Here is a 21,542-nt window from a genome sequence, read left to right on the forward strand (position 1 = left end):
AAAACAACTAGCTCACGACCAAGACTGACTTTTATTTCTCATAACTAGTTTTACAATTGTTTTGCATTCTACCTCACATTTATTAATAATTTAATATTACTTAATATATAACACGTTATTTCTTTCATTATGTTTTTTTAGTAGCATGTGCATATACCTATATGCTTAAATAAAAAAAAGCATAATGCTTTATGAATAGCATCTATACAAAGTTAATAAATAGTTCAAATAGTGATTGCAGTAGCTTTTTACTTGTATATCTATATCATTAATCTAATAAAATAAAATTATAATAATAGCTGTTCATAAAGGCATTGATGAATCGGACTCAAAATGCATTAAGTAGTCTTCGTATGTATATTAAGCCCTCCATGTAGAAGAGTATGTACAGAGACCCTAGTGTGAAGACACTCTGTTCTAATTTTTGTTCAAATTTAAGAAATTGCATGTTGACTAGTGGGACACAATACCCTCTTTATTCTAAGCCGAGCAATTAAAATAGTAATAAATATTTTTTTCTTCTGAGTGGGAATCGAATCCACAAACATCGCGTTACCACTACGAGATTATTTCATTGAGCCGAAACAATCCGGTCTGTTTTCTTTTAAGACAGAAATATAACTTAATTAAAATGTTCCTAAAATTTGAACATGTTACTGAGATTTCACATGTTGTTTATTTTTCGCAGCATGCCAATACTAAGTCTATTAATATCGCGCCCATCAATCTATTCACTGCCTAAAGAGCTTTGATAAAGACGGAAGTAGTTCGCTCTGCGATATTTTATTTCATTTTTAATTTAATTTAAAATTAAAGATATATTAAATAAAAATCATTAGTTTTATAAAAATAAATATTTAAAATAAATATCGTAAAAATTATCTCTAGGCAGAGGGAAACTATTTATATCAAACAGTACTTTCCATTTTGCCCACTCACGGCGCATGGCGTATTTCTGTAAATGCGACAGGTTACGGGTTTGATTGGTACTCGATCAAAAGAAATATTTAATATTTTCATTTCTACGATCTGGTGTCGAGGCAATGCGTGGCGTTGAGTTCCACCTCTCAACATGCAATGCTAATTACGATTCATACTTTTATAAATAAACTATAGTAATCAATTTGTGAAATACCTTCAATTATTGTGAAACATTTTTATTTATTTTTCCATAATTGAACTTTTACGTCGATTCGTAATGTAATTCTGAATTTCTAAGAATGTGACAATAGTAATTCCTTATTTTCGGGTTGCTGAAATATCTACACAATAGAGAACCGAAAAGCTTTTCCTTGAAAATTATATTTGTGTCCATTTTGTATATTTCCTCTTTAATCTGCAAAAAATATAAGTACCTAAGTAATCTTGGAGCCGTAGTGGCGCAGCGGGACAGTATTTGACTGTAGTTACCGGAGGTCCTAGGTTCAGTTTCATTCTGGGTGTTGAATTCATTTTATTTCCTAGCTCTGTTAAAAAGACAATACGCGGAATTTTGTCTTTTTTTGGCAATTCATACAAAAGATTTAAATCATTAACTAATCTATACATTATAATAATTGAATACAAACCAGAAGGCTTCAATAAATTTATAACATTTAAGTCTAACAAAAGTTTTCCCTTTACAAAATCGTAGGAACCATTTTTCACATAATGTTGTTACAATGCGTTCAAAAGCATTAATGACACGTTGCGTGACGTCGACGTATAATCTACGGTCACGGTAGAAATATTACAGTTAATGAACTGAGGTCGTTAGATCCACCCATTTTGTATTTTTTATAAAACGATGGGTGGAGTCAGTCGGTCACGAAACGTTTTCTACTTTCATAGAAGCTTGTGTTGACTGATGAATTAACTATATTAGACAATTTAATTCAATAATGGGCGTCATTGTAGCGCAGTGATAAAACGTATAATATACGTTATTAACGCGGGGGTTGAAGGTTTGATCCCACTGGGGGAACAAGAAAAGAAAAAAATAATGTACTTACAAGACAAAAGACAGTCCACAATGTCAAGAAGTGGGAAACGGAGTGTCTTAACATTCTCTCGCCCTTTGCCTCTGCCTAGCCTGCTGTGTGCGGGATACAACAGACTTATTTGATTAAATGATTTTATCTATTAAACTAGTGGACCCGGACGCGGTTACGCCTGCTTGAACTATAAGAATATTTATTAAACATTATATAATATATTTATTTTTATAAGGATGAATATCAAAATATAAGTTCATTTTGGGTGACGTTTTCTTAAAACAACCAAGAAACATTGCAAACCGTTGCTTAGCAACGACGATTGTTATTAACATGGCAGAATAAATTGCATGTCAAATTAGAAAATACTTTAATATATTAGTATATATGTGTAATGTAATGTTATATAGCCTATAGCACTTCTGGAGAATGCAGCTTTCATACAAAACAAAGACATAGTAAATCGGATCCAGAGATCTTAGCGTTGAAACAAACAAACAAACTCTTCCGCTTTATTATATTATTATTATTTATTTATTTATTAAATATAATACATTTATAGCAAAATAAACTTTAATCTTATACTACTGAAACGGAAAAGTAATTCAGAAGGACTGAGTCATCAATTTTTTAGTTTTCCACTTCTCGCCTACTTAATAGCGTTGCGTGCTAAATGGTTGTTTTAATGTTTTACATAATCAAACCGGGAATACCTGTTGGACTTACCAGTTTCATGAAGACTAATGTTTCTAATGCACCATTTTAATATACCTTGTATTGCAAATATAAACATGTTTGTAAGGCAAAAAAGTAAAAGTAAATAATAAAAGTAAAAGTGTAATGATTTTATATAAATAGTTTTTATATTTACGATAATTTGTTATAGAAAAATGTAAATCAACCTCTTTGTTTAATAAAAAGATATATTTGAAAATTGATACATAGAACTAGCGCGACGCATGATGTGTTGAAAATTCTGATGCGCATTATTAGATTTGGAGCTGAAGAGGAAAGTGGTCCTCTAGAATAAAATATTGTATTATAATTTAAGATATACATTGTACAAGCCTAATGGTATCTAGCCCTGGAAGAAGTATAAGTTCTGTAAAAGTCCTGAGATATAAATTGTAGAAGCCTAATGTTATTTAGCCCTGGAAGAAATATAAGTTCTGTAAAAGCCTCGAGGTGTTTGATTTCTTTACAGTCAGAAGCGGGATCAGATTCCGCCCCAAAGTGAGGTACGTACAACAAAAACATGGAAATCAAGTTTTCCACTGCTAGCTTTTGTAGATATTATTGATCGGAGAGCTTTTGATTGAAAATTTAGTCACTTTAAGAGTTATTATGCATTTTATTAGAATAGTATGAAGATAAAGTATATTTTATAGAATAGTATAAAGATTGATACACGGCTAAGGATGCCGTAGATGAATTAGTGGTCAGCGTGCCACAGAAGAATGGTTAGAATACCATAGATGAATTAGTGGTCAGCGTGCCACAGAAGAATGGTTAGAATACCATAGATGAATTAACGGTCAGCGTGCCGTAGATGAATTATCGGTCAGCGTGCCGAAGATTGATGATTGATATTATGTATTTAGAGTAAGAGCCTGCTTGCTCGAGGCTGGTGGTGGCCTCGGTATGTCGGGCGTAGTAGTAAAGTAAAACATTAAGTAAGCGCCTGCTCGTGACTGATGATTGCGGCAGTCAGGCATAGTGTGTAGTAGTCTTTGTAAGTAATGTATGCTTAAATTATTATGTTTGTTTATTAATATTGATTATTTTAGTATTTTTTTTTTTTTTTTCTTTTGATTGATTCTGATTTATTTATTGACATTTTGACGATCCATTTTAAATATTTTTTGAATGACATTTAAAAGAGAATGCTTTTGAATTGATAATTTATAAATACACCAATTAATTTATTAAGATTATTAGTTTTTAATGACATTTGTTGCATTAATTTGAGGGAAATGGAGTCGGATGCTGAGACGCACCCTAGAGGAACCACCCAGTGGAATGATGGCAATGACAAACAAAAAAAAAAAAGGAATTTATCGAAAATGCAAAACTTCGAGATCTTCGCGGCCGTGATTGATTTACATCTTCTGATGAGCGGTTCATCTGATGTGATAAAGCGCTTCGGTGACATAAAGACAAGCAAAGGAACTTTTTACTGGTATACAAAAGCAATGTTTAGATTTATAAATTTCTGTATAATAGATAAGAATTAAAGTTAAACTTTAGTTACTGGTATTATAAAAGTTAATAGATCACGTTTAAATGTAATTCCGCAGTTTGTGTGACATATAGAAAATTGGCTTACATAAGTAAATGAGTGTATAAATTTTGCTCGTTTGTTTATAATGGGTCTTGTGAGGAAATAATTCGTATCTACAAAAAGTTTAATAAAGTGCTTTGAGCGAAATTATGATCAGTTTCTCAAAGAAATGAAAGCTAATACTAGACAATAAAAAAATATACATCAATATTTCTGTAATAAATTACCCTTAGCTTTACTTTTAGATCTGGTTAAAACGAAAGAAAAAAAAGCTATTTTCTGTATTAGGATACTCGATAAACCTATTAGAAATGTAAAAAAACCAGAAGATTTATTGATTTATCTCAGATATCATGCATTAAAAGTAGAAAATTAGTCTCACTCGGGTATCGGGTCAGGATTAGGATCAGGATCAGGATCAGGTACCGTCAGTGTTATAAATATCATAGGTCATAACAGTGTTAGTTTGGTCTGCTAGTTCAAAATTTTATATATTGAAAGATATATATTTTTTATGTATCAATTATTGTGGCAACAAATATATTAAACAAGATAAATAGAAACACGATAACAAAGCCACAGCATTAGGTTCTGCCACCAGTGTAGTACCACCTACAAGTTTCGACATTTTGTATTTCCAGTAGAATTCATATATGTGATTTATATCGGGTTGGGGTGATTGGAATAAATTAATTAAATTTGTTTCTATGTACATAAGAGTTTATTAGCATACACACGTTACAATTTTATTATTAGCATAATTACAATATGTACAGACGTTGCAAATTATGTGTAAATTAGAGAAACGACAGTCACAATTAATGAATCATCTCACTTTGTTGTCTTTTAGCGTTATCCAGTCTGCTTTGATTTATAGCAATTATTATCTTCTTACGTTGGTTTTGTATTCACACGTATTCACTATTTTATCGCACTATTTAAACGCTATGTTTAAAAAGGTAGTATATTGTCTTTATATATATTTTTCTCCAGTTCCAAAACATATTATTTAGTACAAAATGTATATTTATGTATTCTGCCATTTTCTTTATGGTAGCGAATTGAAACGCACATAGAGCGAGTGTCAATATCTGCATTTTTTAAGCTCATAAATTTAATAAACATGTAAACTAAGACTAGTAAACTTGTTAGTTTCTCTTCACCTCTCTTGGACCTCTGTCCAGGGGTTTACTTACCTTTTGAAAATTCATCTGATGACTAGGCAGGCGTTAGTGCTCTAGTTGTAGATGAGATTTTACTGCATTAAAATGTGGCGTTCCGCGTTTGTTGCTTACCTTGTCTTAGTCAAATTTGTCACGAAGATAGATGTTTACTCTCTTACGAACTCGAAACTTTAACAATTGGTAGCTCGTAAAAGATCGCAATTTGTTTGCTGGTAACTGTAAATAATAATAACTGCTACGTACGTAGTTATTTTTACGCGATTTTGTTCCCCTTATGACAACATGGTGGTCACAATTTAGTGTATTTTCGTTCTGGGACCGCATCGTCAACGTAGACTTAGAAACAATGTTTATACCGAGCAATTTTAGAAACAATGTTTAGCCGATTCAATAAGTTATTTTGCAGCAATTTTGTCTTACAAACGTGCTTCATATTAACATAACGTTTTTATTCATAAACCAATTCTAGTCATTAAGCGTAAATGGGCAATAAAGATTTCTAAATTTATTTATAAAAATTAAAGTATCTCAAAAGAAATATTTTTTAGGAAATTACTAAGGAAGTTACATAGGACTAAAAAAATAGTTTTTGTAGCATTGTGTGTGTATACGTTAAGAAATAATACGGAAAATTATTTTTTATTTATATAAATCATAGTTTTTAAAATTTGATTTAGCCGTCGGAATTACTCGTCCTTGATATATATATATGTATTTTTTACCTAAATTCAGTAAATTTCAATTGCAAAAATTTGAGGAATTTTCGGAATCGGTTCTTTAACGAGTAAATTTTACAACACAAAGAATATTTGATGGTTTAAATGACTTTTATGTAAATATAGTTCAACAGATGATCGTTTCGAATATTTCAGCCACAGCCAACTCTCCTTGCATGTCGTTCCGTGGCATGGTTAGGGATTGCTGTGTTTAGGTCGGTCTTGAATAGTTCAGGGAACATGTTGTTCTACTTAATTAAAATTGGAATTCTCATATTGGATGATTTTAAAATAAAAAAATAACTTTGTAAAATCGTTATAGTGTTTCTCATGAGGTTATTCTTTACATTACATAAGAATTTATTTACTACTAGTGGGCCCGTCCGGGGCTACGCCCGCCTGAAATAGAAATATTAATAAAGGAATTGAAAACTAAAGATTCAGTCAGTTCAGTAAAACACTTGTATAAAATAACTGTTACGGCAATTAGCAAATTTGTCGAACTAAATACTTTAAATTGGCATAACTTTTATTTTTTTTGTTTATGAACCGATTGTAATAAAATAAACCCTATATGTTTTCGGGAGCTTGCCAGAACCCAATAGTGAAAACCGCATTTAAATCGGTTAAGTCGATTCTGAGATAGCAAACGCACAGACAAACGGACAAATAAACAAAAATTCAAAAATAATTGTTTTGGGTTCTATTAGGTTAATAACATTTTTTTTTTAAAAAATATTTTTCAAGTAAAGACCGAACCTCTTACGATTTTATTATGAGTATGTATGTGAAGTAATTGTTATAACTCAACTGCAAAATTGTTATTATATATATTTATTTTTGATGATGCCAATAGCTCGACGGTGTATTCCTATCGAATATAACGTTCTCAATCCAAACATTATAAGCCCAGCTAGATGCACACTACTTGGCTCTGTAATATCGTAGATCCTTTTACTTTTCTGAACGTACTGTTATGGATTTTTTTTACATACTTATCAACATACATCTATTGTGTTAATTAAAATTGCTTAATAATATTTCCTAGGTATCCTTATACCAAGACCTAGACCTAGACATATTTAAGTTTTTGTATCCTTTTCTTTACAAATTAACGTGACCGTATTTATATATATTTGTTGACATTAGAAATTATATTTTATTATAATTAATAATTCTATACAATATAATAGGATATATTACGTATGTGTATAAGGATATAAAGCAGCGGTAGGCTACCGATTGACAGACACTTCCGAGTGCACCTTAAGGTAGCCTGGCAGAGATCGCTTACAGCGATAAGGCCGCCTGCTGTGCATTTTCTTATGTGAAGCATTTTCTTTTACTACACTTTATTTGATGATGGACAATAAAGTATTTCGTAGGATATTTGTAATTTTAGCGGAGTTTCAAATATAAATACGCTATCCTTATTATTTTATATATTTAAGAGTGAAATTAAAGTTCAATAACGGAACTGACAGATAATAATAGGTAACAGCAAGAAATAAACTTTAAATAGTATGTACGTAAAGAGTGCAATATAACATGTAGCCAGTGGACATTAGAACATAATATTTATATTTGTGTGTATGATTATTGATGTTACTTTAAGTTGAAACTAAACTTTATACTACATATTTCTTTACTTGCTCAACTTTGCGTACAGACAAACGCAGGGACACATAAACCGACAAAACCGACAGACAACATTTTAACAAAACATGTTTTATTTATTGATAGATTTTCTCGTATTTCTTCCACGCAGCGATAAGTTACAATTTCGTTATATGTACATATGGTTAAACTTCTGAGAGAACTCCAAAAGTCTTCTGGTCTCAAAAGTAATTATTTTTTGTAAATTATATGTTAAGTCTAGTATCTATTGCGCATTTTGTTATAATATGATTGTACTAGCTCAAGACGCAATGATTTAATTAGTTGTATATTTGTTGAAACTAGTGATGTCAAGTAGGCTGCGGCAATATCAATACATATATTATTTGTAATCGACCGAATGTAATGAGTGAGTTTGTGAGTAGTCGTGCATCGGGAGATTGCACGAAGTCGGATGGCCGAATGTAATGATTTAATATAAATAGTTTTTATATTTACGATAATTTGTTATAGAAAAATGTAAATCAACCTCTTTGTTTAATAAAAAGATATATTTGAAAATTGATACATAGAACTAGCGCGACGCATGATGTGTTGAAAATTCTGATGCGCATTATTAGATTTGGAGCTGAAGAGGAAAGTGGTCCTCTAGAATAAAATATTGTATTATAATTTAAGATATACATTGTACAAGCCTAATGGTATCTAGCCCTGGAAGAAGTATAAGTTCTGTAAAAGTCCTGAGATATAAATTGTAGAAGCCTAATGTTATTTAGCCCTGGAAGAAATATAAGTTCTGTAAAAGCCTCGAGGTGTTTGATTTCTTTACAAAAGTAAGTAATACAGAGAAGACAGCAAGAAACCAAACATACAAAATATTTATTGTGTTATAATTAAAATTAATTTCTGCATTTTCGCATCACTAGTTGTAAATTATAGGTATTTGCAATAAATTTACATATTCTAAATTAAAATTATGAAGCGAAATTAAAATTAGCATGATAAAGTTGTTCACGCTTTTAAAATACAAAGAACACTTTCCTGTCTCGATAACATATGATAACACGTGATGTGCATACATAAAGCACAATTTTTAGGGTTCCGTATCTCAAAAGGTAAGAACGGATAACTTAAAGGATCATTTTGTCGTCCGTCTGTCCGTGGAGGTATCACGGAAAGGTAATTATGAATTTTGCATTAAATAAGATTTTTAATATAAATAATAATTATAAAAGCATGATCAGAAAAAGAATATTGGAAACTTATATTTGTAGTTCATTTTATACAAAATGACTGCATATGCCCTAAAATTTAAGTTTGTAAACTTTTATAAGCTGTACTTCCCGTCAATCTACAATTCTCAAAACTCATGTATGCCAAAATATATGTGTGTAGGATTTAAATTGAAAAATTATTTAGTTACAAGTTGTTTGAAAGCTTAGCCGTTTTAAATTATGTAGCGTTTTTCATGAACGTCTACTATGTCGTAATCTTATTACATTTTTTTCTACAGATTCATATTTAATGACTGTATTATAATATGCTATAGACTCTAAAATTATGCCTGTATAATATGTAAAATATTTTAAAATAATTGTTTCTTATATTTGTATTAATTCTTACTTTATATAAAACTATTTGTTATATAAAACTTAGTAAGCCTGCAAATGACTTACTTAATATTTAGGATTTCTATCACATATCACACAGTGAATTACGTAGTGACGTATCACTAAAACATTTCGACAATGTATTCTATACAAACCTATATAGAATACAATAGTTCAATTACACTTAATTATTGCAGCTAATCGAGTATAGCTGTGGTTACTCATGTTCCTAATAGACACGGCCTTATTAATTATTATGTTAATTAATTTAATCAAACACTCGATTGGTTATGTAGTCGGATTTAAATTAAGTTTAGAGTTCATAGAAATATAAGTTAATTTATTTACCATTATGTTATATCGAAAAAACACTCCACTCTCCACTTTCTATCGGAATTCGAGGTAATGCGTGTTAAGTGGCGGAAAAGTCAGAATTTGTGGCACTGTGCCAAAATGGTAAAAAGTAGAAACTGGCTGGCAGGCTGATCTTAATATTAAGTTTTCTCTGCTTCTCGAGCTCTATGTGGGAAAAAGAATGAAGCTGAATTGAATTTAAGTATGTATATTAATTATATAAATACATTAATTCAATTTAACTTCGTTATATATTTTACGTATTCTTGTAACTATTAAACAAAATTAAAACTTTTCATATAATAATTCTTCTTCCCGTCTTCTTTCTTCTTTACAGTAAAAGTGTACATTATTTAATCTGTCATTCAAATAAAAATGTTTTCTATTCAATCATTAGTTAAATACTGAAAGAAAGGCGCTGTGAAGGTATATTCGACTGATATTATAAATGAAATGTTCCTATAGTTTTAATTATTTGTGACATGTCACGCAAAACCCATTGCACGGAATCGTGTGTAATTTGTTAAACAGTTTCTGAACTTATAAAATAAAGTATTTATAAAGTTTACCTAAGAAAATTTAGATACTAAAATATTTTTTTCTTGCCTATTATTAAGTTATAAAAAATACCACTTTAATTTTACTCAAGATATTTCTAGATTCAGATACATAGATACTTGCCTAAAATAATTTTCTAATGTATATTTTGCTTTCATATTCCCTACCAAGTAATTAAACTTTTGTTCGGAAAACCGTAGCTGGGTTTTCCTTTCCCTTAAGCTATATTCTACAGTCGTAAGTCAAGACTTAGTGGCACACCTGTTGCAAAAACCAAGTTAAAATGAAGTTCCTCGTATTACTAGTACTGTGAGGCAATTCTGAACTCTATTACATGGAATATAATGTGGAATTTACTACAGAAATTTCCACATTTCGGTTGTTGAATATAATATCGATCTTTCGTAGAAAGACTGGCATTGTGTTGCGAACTCTACTGGAAATTAGGGCACGGTTTGTGGATTATAAATGACGATTAAAATATTTATGCTGTGGTCTTTTTATAGTTCATATTATACGATTATTTATGTAAGTGAATGAATAATATTTAATTATCATTCTGAAAACACGATGTGTCTATTAATATAGAAAAGAATGTAAGTTTTAATAAAATATATAACTTTATTTCTATCAACTGGATAACAATAATAAGAGGAAAATTGCCTGATATCAAAAATTTACTAGCTAGTTGCAAAAGTATGCTGATATTTTATGATTAAAAAAATATATATATTGCTGTATTATTCCCTAAATTCTATACTTATAAAAACAATACATTTATCATTGTTTTCTTTAAGTATACCTTACTTTATTGAAGTAGCACTTTCACACCAACATCTTGAAAAGAATTAGATCTTGCTAAAATAAAAAGACAAAAACTGTAGATATATGGCTACAAAAAAAAGAATACAAGAATGATACATAGCGTACGGACGGTCGAGTCGCTTCGCCCCATGTTATATTCTTATTTATGGTGACACACGTGTTTGTGACCGAGATGGGGAAAAATAAAATAAAAGAGACAAACAAAGTGGTTAGGACAATGGCATTATTTTTCAGAAATCTTTTTTATATAGAAAGTAATGACCTTTTTACGAGTTTCGTGCTAAAAATTTAGTATTATCTTTTGTAGGTACTACATTGAAGTGGGTTAATATGAAAAGTTCTTTAACCTGATTTGTGTTTTCTTTTTATTAAAAAAATATTAATAGCAATAATATAGTAATTTCGTTCAGAGATAGTTGTTCGTAATTTTTGATAGAATTATATAAAAACATTTTACACATTCATACCCGTCGAATTGAATTTTCGTCAGTTTAAACAATATAATTTTTGTGTTTTATTACTAACAATAAAATATCTATGATAAAATAATATCTAGCGCTCATTATTATTGGCATATTTCATTTTATCATCGTATCGATTATCAATGACTGTTCAAATTCCACATTATTAATAATATTATGTACATGTTCAGTTCAGTTCTTAGTTTATGGCTAAGGAGCGTGCCAGTAGAGCACTGATCACATATGAAATGATGCGTCATTTTGACATTTTGTAAGTATTGAAAAGTTTTGGATTACTTCATCGTATGTTAACCGCACCATGAAGTTATCTTTCTAGTTAACTATCCAATATAAAAAATATCTAAAAAATCACTGAGTTATCATTATTTTCTATAATAGTAAGGAGTTAATTAATTTTTTTTCAATAAATTCACATATATTTGCATTCATCAATTCAAATAGATTTTACATAAATTATACTTAGGCTGCTGGCACCTCTCTATCGCCTGACTTGCGCTCTCGCTTGCACGCTCGGCTCGGGCGGAACGTGACAATGAATTATAATACGTTGTCACGTCAAAACTTTAAACAATGACTGTGTCATATTTTCAATAAAAATCATGAAATATGCTCTAATATCAGTTCCTGTATATAAACATTTTATATTGTGCTGCCTGTACACCTAGAACCTAGGTATACAGGATAGTTTTGTTTTAAAATGCGCTAACTGCGTTTGACATCAAAGGGTAGAGCGTTGCGCTACACAGTTCAATTATTTTTACCGAGCCATGGAAACGGCTACGTTTATTATAATACACGTATTGTATACGCTTGCGGTTCTTCCGTGCTTTTATTTATTAGCTTTTGCTAAACTAATAATTAACTGTTATTTTTCTTTTGTGTAGTAAACTATGGTTATGAGTAATAACTTGAAAGTCTTAGTTTATTTATTGGTCTGTTCTTTTTACTTTCAGTTTAGTCGGTATGTGAAAGATACGAAAAGCTTCACAATTTCTTTGCGGGCGCAAATATTTGTTCTAGGAAACAGTGTCGTATTACGTGGAATATGATATGGCGGTCAATTCAAATAATGGACGATAAGGTTTTTTGTGGGAAATACTAGCTGCTCTTTTAGGTTAGGTCAGGTTTGTATAATATATTTTTTAAACTTATGTATTTTAAGTGCTTAGTATAAAGAGTTAAAGTACAGCGAAATTGCTGCAAGTGACTAATATATGTGAAATAGTTATTTTACATGAAAATATAATATCAGTATGAAATTATTTATCTATCATCTTTTAAGTCAACTTCACGCTGTATCCCGCACACAGCGGGGCAGGCAGAGGGAACCAAGGTTAGGACACTCCGTTCCCCATTTTCCCTCGAATTCTGGAGGCACTGTGTGTGTTGAGTGGCGAATAACGCCGCGCTTTGCCTCCACACCAGAACGAAAAAATTAAAATATACATTTTAAATCATTTCTTCGAGCGGGGATCGAACCCACAACCAGTCCCGTTTACAGAAACGTGTGCTCCTGCGCCACGACCGGCCTCATAATATATTATAAAAATAGTTATAATCCACTACAGTTTTCCTCTGTACAATTTACAATTTAAACATATTTATATAGTAATTATAACTTCTAACTAAAGCACTAGCTCGTTAAATAAGTAATAACATAATTCATGACGTTATCTCGATATATCTCCTTGTAACTGTTACGCAAAAAATACAGGAATTTTGCAACGAAACTGTGTTATCGATTAAACAGATAATCCAACATGCTCGTTTTTAGACCTAATGGCAGCAAGTAGAATTTTAAAATAAGTAACATATTTATAAGACAATTTCATACAGTAATTAGACAATTGTATAAAATACAGATTTAGTAATCGAAGTTTAATAAATCAATATTTTTATACAATTTCAATTTTTCTTAGTATATTATATAGATTAGTAATTGCATTGGAAATTGTGGTTCATTTCCCGGTATCCTTACAAACTATGGTATTGAGGTACCCACTACGAAATACTACATTTTGAATTCGTGTAGAAAGCGTAAAGCAGAGTGTTTTTACCTTAAGCTAAATGCTATTTTTATGGTAAAACAATTACCTCATAAAAGACCTTACCACAATCATACTAAATAATATTCAAATGTAACAACAAAGACATTCAAAAGTAATAAGCCGTTCAAATGTTATATTCTAAAACTGTAAAAGCTTCTTAAAGCTCTTGCAGAATATGCTCGTACTTGAATGCATGTAGAGGGAATGTTATGGATATTACGACGACAATGTGTTCGTGATTCAGCATCTTAATGCAGGCACTTAGGAAATTGGGCGTAAGTGAATTTTTATCACCTGTTCAAAGTGTGTTTTTGTTGGGAGTTCAGGTTGTAAAATTATAAGCCCTTGCATTTTTATATTGTTATTCATCATCATCATCATCCTCATCATCAGGCTGTCCTCGTCTACTGCTGGACATAGGCCTCCCCAATGGCTGACGCCATTACGCTCGATCTTCAGCTCTTCGCTATTAATAATGATGTTACTATTATCAAAAATTACACACTATTGTGAGACAGTTGGGTAATGTTGTGTATAATCGATGTTTGTGAGTTCGATTCCCTTAAAAATATTTATTGGAAATTAAAAAAACAACAAATCCAACGGTGAGTTCGGTTTGGTCATTTTAATTCAAACTATATGATTTTATTTAATTTACATAATAATGTAAATTATTATGATATTAAAAATTTTTGTTTTCTTTAATATCTTTTTATTATTAAATAAATCCAAAAATATTACTCTCTTTTTATATCCTTATTGTATTTTACATCTGGTCTTTGTTACCGTGAATCATACATAACGGGACGAATTCAGTATTCCATAAAAACCAAAATAGAATTGGAACGCGCTTTCATTGAACCTGCTGGGAATTTTATTTCCCAGTAACTAACTGTTGATAATTAAATAGCAATATGTAGTTAGAGAATTTTTATATTGTGTTCCATGATTGAGATTGAGAATTCTTGTGTCTTTTTAGGTGTCGCTTAAAATCTAAATATTTAATAGTTTTATATTCTCGCTCCGGTAACGAGGATTCCGTCTGTTGGGTTTCACCAATTAACTCATAATGCCTTGAGTAAGTGGTAAACGGTGGTACTTTAACGATAAAGCAGTGTTTTAACACTACGACCCTTTGGCAAAAACATACTGTGCTATATATATATATGTTCGAAGGTTTAATGTATACAATTTTTTAACTGGGCGCTGACTTTTTGAAGGAGGAAAAAAAAGTTTTCCAAAATACAATATATAGTTTGTCAAACGAAATAGCCTGATGTTTTGGATACCAAATATTTTTAATCAAAATGTTGTCTGTCTCCATGACTACGTCCCAGTGACGTCTATGCAAAATTTGAGACTCCTACCATTTGTAGTAACGAAGTTTCATACAAACTTGCGACCCCAAAAACAACCCCTTAGAAGTCGAATATTGCAAATTCCCGTCTTAGCGAGCACCTACGTCCTATAAGTAACTCCTATGAAAAAATTTCAGATTCCTAGCACTTGTAGTTTCTGAGATTTCGTGATGAGTGAGTGACCTTTCGATTTTATATATATATAGATAGATAATAAGACTTCTATATAATAACATTTCTTTTGTAGCTTGTAATATATATTGTAAGCTTATATTTTATATATTCAAATACAGTCTTTTAATATGTTAGAAACCAATATACAACAAATCCCTTTCGAAATTAATCCGACGGTAAGCGGAGAAGCGGGATGCTTAGTCACGTTCTCTATTCTCATATATGTATATGTAGAATCTCATACAAAATAAGTATATGTAAAAGTGATATATTTAGAGAATAAAGTGCCTGCTGTATATTTTGGTATTGAAATCAATATAAATAGTTAATATATATAAAATCAATATTTTTTGCAACTTCTCGTTTGGCAGAGACAATATAGAGTTAAAACACTTCGTGTACCATTTTCTACTCAATTTTTTTAATTGAAAATGGTAAAATAAAGTAGAATGGTAATGGTAAAATAAAGTAGAATATGAGTATATGGTTTATTTTAGTATAAGATAATTTATTCATATTATGGCCTCGAATCACTGTCGTGCTATCCTGTCTATATACAGACGTCACTTTAATAAATATGTACTTTTAGCGTGTTTGTTGAAATAGATCATTATCACTAGAGTTCTTATTTGATCTGAATAGTTAACTCGGATAGTATTTAAAATAGTTATTTTTTGTTTATTTTAAAATACGTAGTAAAGATTATTATAGTTATTTATTCAATTATAGTTGATTTTATTGAAGTAAAAAAAATGCAAAATTAAATAAAAAAAATTGTTAACTTTATCATGCCTTGCCACTGCTTATAAATAATGTTAAGAAAATGTGGGTATAGGCATATTATTTATGGCGTGAAAATAAATCTAGTCAAAGTTCACTATGGTGTTCATGTTTTGTTTTAAATAAATTTTAAACCAATTAAATATTTTTTGCTTTCTATACAAATCAAAGTAGATATCCTTTTTTGGTATTTAATAATTCAGTTAATACCATACATTTCGCAATAAAGCGTGATGGAGTCGTTCACAGACGAGCGGATAGAACGCCACAAAGGCCCATCTTGCATCCAAACAAGCGGCAGTAATGGGATTAACTACGCTGGGAATGCAACATTCACCATAATATGTACTACATTTTGACTAATATTTAATATTTGATACTCACTTATTAGATTAATATTTAGAATTTGACTCACATCATTTTGAATTTTTCCTCGCTTTTGTAACAAAGCAGATCGCGGCGTTAAGTTCCGCAATTCAACACGCAATGCATCCAGGATCAAGCGGAAAATGGAGAACAGAAGTGTGGAACCAAAGGGAGTGATGAAATCTGATACTTTTTCATCTTATTTTAAATTTTCGTTCTCTATTTTATAATAATAAAATAATTAATCTTACTATTATATTATACGGTAACTGCGTTGTAAACAATGAAATATACCTTTTTTGAATACACCTGAGCATGTTACAGAGTAATGTGTATTATTAATTAATTATTATCAGTTCATTAATTATTACTTGTTGAGTTGTAATATTCAAGAAACATCTTACTTACGCCTTAAGCAGGAGGTATTGCTCCTTTGTAGTAAGATTCAAAACATTATATACATCTAATCGTTGTCGCTGTGGCCTAATGGCACAGTGTGTCTGTAAGCGCATAGGTTGTAAGTTCGATTTCTACTCTAGAGAATGAATTATTTAATATTTTAATGTCCTCGGTATGGTAACAAGACAAAGGCTCAACGCGCAATGCCTCGAGAATTTGTCAAAAGTGGGGAATTGATTCTATATAATGGCGTGGCTGGTTGGCTTGTAATGGTTTTCCATTAAAAACTCATTTGTTTAGATTAATAATAAAAATCCTTTAACAAAGTTAATATAAAAAGATATAATACTTAACTAATACACAAATCTCAATATATATGATGCGGGAAAGTCATTGAATATTATTTAGCTTTATATACTTAACTTTTCAGAAGTTTGCTTGAAAGCTTGAGCTTGAGCTTGAAAGCTTGTCAGAGTAAAAAAGTAAACGCGGTGTATAATGTATAACACGGCTGTACGCTACAAAGACAAATTTCACGTTTAAACAGCGAAGTTAATATGATTAAACGCATCACGAAATTGCGAGTCTGCGCACGTACGACGTCAGTCTTGTCTTCCAAATGATATTTATGATGAGACTGACAGACACGCTTACGCGGACGACGTTAGGAACATATTTAAAATTATAATATACATATTTAATATAAATATACTGTATACGTATAAACAGTGTAAAATTTATTTTGGAAAATTTAAAACATATTATTTTATAACATATACCATATTTTTTAGGACAAACAAAAATATATCAATATATCTAAAATAAAGTCTTTGTTACATTATTTGTGAAGTCCGGAATGTCGAAGCATTATTTTTTTAAATATAAAGAGATGTACAAACATTCACCGCCTAGAAAGTAGACGATGATGTCAATCACCAATTACTGAATGTCCAAACCCTCCTCCTGTACACATATAACGATGCTGGCCAAGTGTTCTTTGCGCCCTGTAAGTTGTAAGCCCTGTTTCACACAAGAGCCCACCATAGACTCAAAGCAACAAGAAAATAAAGTGAAACATGCATGAAATTGCCATCACTGAAATTAGTGTGGATTATGGGATGGAAATGACACATGTAGTTGTGAATTCGAAGCCTAGAGGAGGAAAAATAAAATATTTGTTCCTTTATTTTCCCGATATGATAATGCGTGAATCTGAAGAAATATAATACCTATAACATTAATAATAATTACCAAATAAATCAATGTTAGATAAGTTATACTTAGACAGTTATTTAGAACTAGTAAATTATTTAATTTAAAGTTTATTGAAGAAAATATATTGTTTTCTTCGAGAAATTGAATACTTAGAAATAAATATTGATACAGCTAATTGTATAAAAAATTTGTAAAGATAATATAAAAAAAGAAACTTTCAAACGACAATAGCTTTTATAAAGAATCATAATGAAAAAATAATTATTGTGTTAACTAATTATAAAATACACGTTTTGTTTGAAATAAAAATATTATATTTAATATTAATGGATAATATAATAATATTTAGATCCGTCGTGGCGCAGTGGCAGAGAGAGTGATTGTAAGAGCTAAGGTTATGTGTTCGATTCCCACTCGAGAAAATTAATTATTTAATATTTCCATTTTCTCACTTTGGTAACCAGGCGAAACGAGGCGTAGACTTTCGACACCCAACACGCTGTCCCAAAAATTCGGCGGATAATGGGGAACGTAGAGTTTTAACACTAGTTTCCCTATACATACACTACTGTATGCAGGACGCGGGAAACTAATAAAAAAATATTTAGACCGTACAAATCCATATTAAAAGTACGCAGTGCCGAGATGACTATATCCATATATTTACCGTATATGGATATAGTCATCTCGGTGACATAAATTTACGTCGTTTTTACAGCTCGTATAATTTCCTAAATGGGAACATAAAACCGAGTGTTCACGTCCGCTCCAGATATTCCTTACCTTTCGAAATAACTCCCAAACAATAATCAACCTGTTTTAGTGTCACCCACATATTTATATATTTAATATTATTTTCTTAAATTCACTTTAATACCTACTATAATTTTAATATTGAAAATTTCCTTTGATCTGACCCTTTTTGCAAATAAAAAGCTTCTTAATTTTATTTTCTGCTAGATTACTTCAGACGAAAGGGTTTAACTTATTAGTCTACTTTGAAGTTTCTAGGCGTTATTAGATCGTTTATTCATAGAGCTTTGTAATGTGAATCCTCATTATTAAACTTGCTATATCGTGTATCATAGGCAAAATAGTATTTAAATTATTCCTTTGAAATTCTATTTTGCTTAATTTAAGAGTAATTTAAACAATTAACAATTACTTTAACAATGTACTCGTAATTCACATGAATCCATTGTAAATTATATTTTATATATCGTAATTCTAAAGTAAATAACTCAAAGAAAGCTTATATAACATCGTGAAGTGTATATTCCCAACGCAATCTATATAAACGACAAAGAAACGTAGTTAGTGTGATTGCGTCCTGTTTCGCATAACGAGGTCTCCCGCACTCAAAAACTGAAGAGCACTCGTCGTCGTACGACCCAGAGAGCTGAATTAATAAGATTATAGTGGATATAGGCACTACGATGGAAATAAAACTAGTTCACTGTCTGTGATGGAAGATAGATAGTGTTACGTAAAATAATATTAACAAATAAATATACAGGATAACTATTTCAAGGACTAACGAATCGCTGGCGGCTTCGCCCGCTTTTGACTACATAATTATTTTATACTAATTTGTATTATTTTTATATTGTTACATTAACTGTTTATATTTATGCGTATACATATATACGTTAAAAATACAATTTCAAGTAATTTAATAAAAGTGAATATCCTTCTTTAAATTGCATTTATATCGGTTAGGCTCTTTCTGAGTAAAGCCACAGACGAGTGCACAGATATGTACCATAAGTACGTTTATACTCATTACTCAGTATAATTGTTTCCATACCCAAAAGGTAAAATCAGCAAAAATTATACTTTAAAAATTGTAGGTAAATTTAGCATTTGTAAAGTTACTGTACCTGTATTTACAAATAATAACAACAACATAGAAAATTATTCTAATCAAAACTCGAGACGTCTAAAATAATACTTTGTATCTGGTTACTTAAGACAAATAGCTAAAATTATGAATTTGGATCGCAAGAATTCACTTGTTACTCCAAATTATTATTTTTTATTTACTCAGAAGACAATGAAATTGGTAAATTTGCATTACCAATGCTCTGGCATAGATAATGAGATCAAATAAACCTTTTACGTAAGAGACTATGTACTATCTGCGAGATATCTAATGTTTGTTTTAAGATAATAGTAACGAAGTGTAAAATAATTCTAGTACACATATAAATATGTTTATTCTGAACACCTGTGTGTCAAATATGGAAGCTGTGACGAACAATGTTGTCACCAGTCTCCCGCATGAAACGTAATTCTAGAAGAGAATCTGGAGTAAGTACACTCTTTCTTCTCTTCTCTTCTTTTCTCTCTTCTCTTTTCATACTTTTCAAGGACATTGCGTATAGTAGTGGGGAGCTTTTATTAAATATAATTTTAATATGGACATTTCCGCGAGAGTGGCTTTAAATAAAAATCCGAAAAAGATTGCAGCCTGAAACTGAAGAATGTAAAAACTTTTACATTTTTATATAAAGCACTTTCACATACAGTTGTACATAAAGTTTACTATACCTAGCAAATATGTTTTATGCCTTAAATCTTTGTGGCAAAGTTGGGAAAAGTCCTTTTAGGGAAGTTTATACGAATTAGAAAAAACCAAATTGTTTTGCATAATGTAGAATTGAGCAAAACTGTGTTTTGTCTTATATAGAGATCCTTATGTCTTAATAGAGTACAATATACACTTAACCACTTTCATACGTTGACCGTAAGGGATCTCTTATAAGAGATACTTGACGTCCATACACGAAATATTTTATGTTTTTGTTTAATGTATTTTACTAAAATATATACAAAAGAAACAAGATATATATATATATCGGTTTTAAGTATTTTTTACTGCAAAATACATATAAAATATAAAAACAAGTAATATGCATAGTAAATCTCAATTAAAAATGATAATAATAACATGTATAATAACATTATTTCATAAAGGAATTATGTTAATACGAGAAGCTTTCATGACTAAATTCGACAGTTAACAGTCTCAAGAGAACTTGCATTAATTAGGAAAGAGTTTGAGCCAGTTTGCTGACAAGATCAAATTTGTCATCTGTATAAACATTGTAAAGTTTAGCTAATTGGTATCTACTTAAGATTTTAGTTTAAGTACTTAATTATCTATGCTTGTAATTTTTATATTTCATTAGTTAATAATATTTTCAGTTTCTAGGTAAAGTTTCAATTTACTATGTTTTATAAAGCAATGTTCGTGACCAATATAAGATTTACATATTTCGTAAGATTTACAGAATTTAACAAGAATTACCAGCAAAATAGATATATCATATTTTAAAGATTCTTTTTCAATTCTATACTATTCTATAACCATTAAGCAACATCAAAGTGACGTCTGATGTAATTGAACTAGACGTCTTGGCAGAAGCCCGACAAAATCCACGATTTATATCCATCTGTAAAGAACAAAGGCATTACTATGTAGATAAGAGATAAGAGATCTTACCTACTTACCGCAGCATCAGCATCATAGCTACGAACATCAGAAACCCTTTTCAAATAAATAATGACGTAATGTTTCCAAAATATTAGAGTTTGGATCT

The 21,542-nt window shown here is 30.4% G+C and overlaps 1 protein-coding gene across 1 annotated transcript in view; it reads right to left on the reverse strand.

Moving 5' to 3' along the window:
- Nucleotides 1-21,542, reverse strand: part of LOC146532475 (protein qui-1) — a 91,108-nt gene that overhangs the window by 61,978 nt on the left and 7,588 nt on the right. The window lies entirely within an intron of this gene.

The sequence above is a fragment of the Heliconius melpomene genome, chromosome 13, assembly GCF_056956725.1.
Source record: "Heliconius melpomene rosina isolate 202511_hmr_F chromosome 13, ASM5695672v1, whole genome shotgun sequence".
NCBI lineage: Eukaryota > Metazoa > Arthropoda > Insecta > Lepidoptera > Nymphalidae > Heliconius > Heliconius melpomene.